We start from the raw sequence: 6,206 nt of genomic DNA, 5'->3' as shown, positions 1-6,206 counted from the left end.
GAGAGTAGGAACCTCTCATCTCCAGCTTGGCTTCTCCGGTACTTCCCTTGATAAAAATAATTCAACCACCAGACCTTGACCATCGGTAAAACTCAAGAGCAAAGTTGTGAACTTGAGAATCCACGATCTTGGCTGACTGCTCCTCGGAAGTCAAATCTTCACTTACTTCCACACACCGAGGTTGCAACACTAGCGAAGGATCCAAAATATACTTCCTCAACCTGGCTATATGAAATACCGGATTGACCCGCGAGAAAATTTGGCGGCAAGTCCATTTCGCATGCCATCTCATCAATCCTGCCGATAATTCTAAGGGTTCCACACAATAAGGGCTAACTCGCCTTTCTTACTAATCGCATCGCTTTTTGCATATAAGACGCCTTAGGAATACACACTTCTTTAACACAAACCTCCATGCGCTCCTGCTTCGGGTCTGTGTAACTCCTCTACCTTTTGAAAGCTGTCTTTAACCACTCGCGAGTAAAAGGAATCTTCTCTGAAATGATCTGGACCAATTCTGGTCCTGCCAAAATTCCATTAGCCAAATTCTTTCTTAATGACATGCCCCTTGCACATACAAAATATCCTGAACATCCACACCACATCATCCACATCACATCACCCATCTAGTTGCGATAATCGATATAAAACCATGCCATCCTGAAATAAAATTCCTTCTTGACTGGAATCTAGAAAGTCTCCTCTGTTCCTCTACTATCCAAAATGAAGCATGATGAGCCACTGATCCATTCTCATAACAACTAAGCTTGTCATCCAGAAAATCCCAAGCTAACACAATTTACTTTGAAAGATTTACTTATTTATTTACCTCATAACCATCACTGATAAAAATTATTATTATCTTGAAAAACACTTTTATAAAATCGTAAAATCTCTAGTCATTTTCTTTATATAAAATTTTACAATATTGCGCACCAGGGTGATGATGCCCTTTATTACCAAGGGTTGCAATGCACGATGTATGATGCATGCCCTGAAAATGAGTTATGGAATTGTGCGTGTCTAACAATGAAATGCCATAATGAATTCTTGCAGGACTGGGCGCAATATTGTATTTTAAAACACTTTGTTCTACATAGAAAAATAAATAGCATTCGCTTAAGCTTCTTTGAATTCCGAGCATTCAAAAAATAACCAACCACCATTATTATGCTTCTTACAACAACAAAACTCAACCATAATCTCTGCTCGACATTCCACGTACTAACTTCGGTTCTACTCATTAAGACAATACCTGATGCGATGACGAGGCAATTCATGACATGACTGCAACTACGCTCTGCACCAATACTAAATTCTCGTGCCCACCCCGCCGAAACAACAATCGAAGCATCCCAAGGCCAGTCTGCACTAATCACTTGGAGAAACAACACGAGTCTACCGCGCTTCAGATCTTGCTATTGCTACAACGCCCATTCTCAACAAAGCATCAAGGACAAGCTCACAAGAAAAAGAAAAGATAGACTCTCTAATAGTGAAAGCTGAGACACTGGAGTCAATGAAAACAAACAAGACAAACTTAATCCTAGCTCCGCAGTACCAAGAATCTTAACCTAGGTCGAAGGAAATCTAAACCTAAGCTCTGATACCAACTTTGTCACGACCCGATCTATGGGCCCATGACCGGCACTAGGGAATGATTAGGCTTAAGGCCACCAAATCTCGTAGTAAGCCTGACTATTCACTAACTCAATCAAATTGAAATTCAGACTCAATTCAAAGCACTTTTCCACAATTAACCTTAATTCAATGGGTACTATAAATTAAATTTAGTCTGCCAGCATAATTAGGCGAGACTTGAATTTATATAAAATTAATAATTGATAAGGCTAAAATTCTACTGCAGAGAATCTAGAATTTTATAAGTCAACATACCAAAATCGATTATATTAACCCGATGATGAAGGAGTCGGGCTGCTAGATAAGAACTACAGGAAGACTAAAAATCACCTGAAAAACAGTGAAATTGAGACTGTGAGTTACAATCATATATCCCAAAATGAATATAAAGACTTCACTAAAACATTTGTTTAATTGAAATAAAATACGTGTCATGCTATGCTTTTGTAAAATAAAACAAAATAAATTTTAGTTCATAACACGGGACGGAGTACCTCAGTAGAACCTTAGCCCTATCACTAACAGTCTCAACTATCTCATTCCGACAAAACTGGCGCCTAGAGAGCGAAGCTCGACTAGGGTCCTTAATTCAGTTCGGTCACTTAATTATCACTAAGAGTCTTAGCCTTTCGGTTCTCTTAATCCAATAAGACTAGCGCCTAGAGAACAAAGCTCGACTAGGGTCTTTAAGTCCAGTCTGGTCACTTAAGTTTCCAAATAAGCCGGTGCCTAGAGAGCAATCCTCGACTAGGGAACTTTACTCTGGAAAACTCACTCTACTTAGCCCAAAGAGCAATGCTGGAGTAGGGCAAGTCCTAAATTTACCCATTTACTACCTGTCTCGGATTCATACCGGTGCGCACGCGGTCTTGATGCAACCCATCAGTTGGCATGTTCTACTGCCGTCCCATCCCGAGTCAACAGGCAATCAAAAAAATCATAATGCAGAAAATGAAACATATATAAATAGTGAATAAATAAATAATTAACATATTAATTCATGTAATCGGAACTATTTCATAAAATCATGGCATGACAAATGTAAACAGACATATGACTTTAACTCACAGTTCTGATGACTTCCTAGCTATGCTCCGATGCCTCGGGTGGAGCGAGCCGAACTGACGGATTATCTAATCACGAAAAACAATTCAATCAATAACATTAAGACATTTGACAATTAACCTTAGGTCTAGACTCCTAGGACTGATTGTTTAAAAACTTCAACTCGGGCAAATTCTACCGAAAACCTCCCATAAACACGGACGTCTACCCCCCGTATTACGGGTCGAGGACTTGCCAGAAAACACTTCAAATATTCTAACAATTTATTTTACAGGAGTTGGGCCACCACACTACATTACTTTATCCGACTCCGCCACACAACACAAAACAAGATTACTGGTAGACAGTCCGACAATTTATTATTTTAACTAATAAACCTCACAAAATTTTTCCAATAATCAAAACAATAATTAATCATACAATTTTCATAATGAACTCTAAAATCTACGGGCCAGAGAATTACCGAGATGCTTGATCACTCGGTCGACTTGCCTCTAGTCGCCGGAGTCCGATCGACGATCTGAACGCGCTGATGACGATCACAGCTTCCGATCTTCCAATCCCATTCCCAATTATCCGAAGAGATTTATGGATGATCTCGGCCGTCGATTTTGAAACGTAGTCCAATTACCGCGAAACCGGTGCCATTGGAAAGCTTGAGCTGAGGGGAGTTTGGATATGTCCTTCGATCAGCCATCCGTCGTCGGAACTCGCCAAAAAGGCCCGAAAACTCTGGCTGCCCCCTATTTTCTCTCTCCACCACGAACTTTCAAGTCCGGCCACCATTTGCATCATCGTTGCTCCCAAAAGGAAGCCCACATTCATGTGAGTCTATCGCCACCCGACTCGGCTGCCAAAGCCGCTGAAAATGCCATGCACGACGTTGACAACCGACGCTTCTCTCTTATTTTTTTCCTTACTGGCCTCCGTTTACTGCCCCTAGCATGCTCGGCTGGCCACTAAAGCCGACGTCTTCTTCTTCTTCTTCTCTCTCGCGATCCCCTTCTCTTTTCTTCTTCTCTATACCGACCTTTAGTCCCTAAACTTTTCATCTTTACCAATTAGTCCCTCAACTTTTTTAATTACTAACAATTTCACCATGTAAAATTTTCGATTAATCCTTAAACTTTTCTTTAGCTTTTCAATTACGCTCCTAACTAATTAATTTGGGCCAAATTAGAATTATTGAAAATATAGAATTATTTATTTACCCTTGCTTTTAAATGTGAAATTACTAAAATACCCCTACCGACACCTTTAATTATAAAAATACCAACCATACAAATTTCATTTAAAATTTCAAATTAAAATAATTATATTTTTAATCCTTATTCTAGTAAAAAAGTAATATTAATTTAAATAAAAACTCGTTATTAACTAATACTAATATTATTATTATTATTATTATTAAATAGAAAATTTCGGGTATTACTAGGTTTCAAAATTAAACCAGAGGAGCATTTTCATGCGAAAATGACAGTGATTTTTAAAAATAATATAATTAATCATATTAGAGAAATTCTATCAGAAACTCAATTAGAGTTATTTAGAAAAATATGCTTTGACCATTTTTTTAGATATGAAGCCTTTGAAGTTTCTACCTCAACTTATTCATTTTTTGTTGTTGAGGGAGGTTGAATAAGAGAGATGATGAATTGTGGGTTCCACCAATGGAGTTATGTTGAGATTTTTCCTTTAGAATTTTGCTATTATAAGTGGTTTGAAATGTGTTGGTGCGGTTAAGAAGTTAGTGTTTGCTAATTCTTCAAATATATTGTAGAGAAAATATTTTAAAAGAGTTAAGCAAATTAATAGACAATATGTTGAGTAGTGTTTTTTTTAACAAAATATGGGATAATAGTGATGCTGATGCAATAAAGATTGTTGTTTTGTATTTTCTTGAAATATTTTTGTTGGCTGCACCAAAATTCAAAGCTATTGAAATGCATCATATTAATATTATTGATAGTGATGCTTTAAATGATTATCTTTGGGGAATAGAAACTTTTCATCTTTTAATTGATTCCTTAAGTCGGAAGAATGTTTTTATGAAAGAAAGAAAGGTGATAGCTTCTACTATATGATATATGGTTTCTCTATTTTGTTTAAGTCTAGTTTTATGAATGTTGTTGATGTTTTTCTAGAAATCTTGTTGTTGATGGTGGCATTCAAGTGCCACGTATATTGAATTAAGAGACATCTACATTTCCAACTTACACTACCATCATCAAAGCTTTTTTCCTGCTTCTCTTAAGATGGTAAATTTTTAATTTTAGTAGAATATTAATTTTATTTTTATATTTTTTATTCTTCTGTTGTTTTATATTGTTTGCTAATTGTCTTTTATTTGTTATGTAGTTATGTTTAAAGAATATTATTGTTTCAAATAAGGATAAAGAGAAACTAAATTTGGAAGGTGTTTTCAGAAAAAGGAAAGGAGAAGTGTGATGATGCCACTAATGAGCTTAATAATGCTGTTTCTTCTTTATTTCATAGACCTTCTACTTCAATTTACTCTTCCATTGCTATAATTTTTAAATAGTTGCAAATTTTATCTTCTAATCAAGATAAGTTGGTTAAATATTTTTATTCTTACCGAATTACTATAGAGGTGAAGATTTCAAAAATTTTCAACTTATTATATGATATTAAGTTGAAGTTCCAAAGTGGTTGTTATGGATTGATACTTCAAGCTTTTGTAGTACTTAGTTTCTGTTAAATCAGTTGTCTAATTAGATATTTGAAAGATTCTTGTTATATACTCTTTTTTATGTTTTGTTTGTTTTTTTTTTGAGTTATTAATTTATCAAAATGTATATGTATAATATTTTTAATTTATCACATATAAATTCTATATTCAGTTAGTGAAACTATATTAAAATTATATTTATCGTATATCATTTTAATGTTTATTTGAATATTTTTATATATTCTACTTATAATAGATATTTTTAGTATTCTAATAATTCTTCTTTTAATATTTTTAGTTTGATGATGGACCGTATGGAGATAGGAATGTAAGTGATTCTAGTGATACCGATAATGATGGAAAGAATGCAATGGAGAAAGATAATCAGAATACCATTGTACTATCTGTTTTAATAATATTATATGTTAATGTTATTGTTTATTGTTTGATAGGCTAATTATGTAGCAACAATCTAAGGCAGTGAACCTATCGATGCAGACTAACACTAATGGTGAGTATCAAGGTCGTATTCTCGGGAAAGGGTGACCCTAGAACTATTGTAGCATCTTTTTGTTATTTAACCTTAACAAATCGATGAAGTTGCAATTCTATTACTAGATGCAAGCAAAGTGATTAATTAAATGTCAAACAGTTTGAACGGATTTCGCGAAACAATCCAAGAAAAAAACAAACTCAAGGGGCCAAAGCTAGTTGGATTTTAGTGAAGGTAAAGATTATATTGATTACTAATTGCAATTACCCATGAGTGGATTCTAAATTGAATTCGATTTCCCTATCGAGAATATCGAAT

The sequence above is a fragment of the Ricinus communis genome, chromosome 6, assembly GCF_019578655.1.
Source record: "Ricinus communis isolate WT05 ecotype wild-type chromosome 6, ASM1957865v1, whole genome shotgun sequence".
NCBI classification, from domain to species: domain Eukaryota; kingdom Viridiplantae; phylum Streptophyta; class Magnoliopsida; order Malpighiales; family Euphorbiaceae; genus Ricinus; species Ricinus communis.
Note: the sequence above shows the minus strand (reverse complement) of the source record.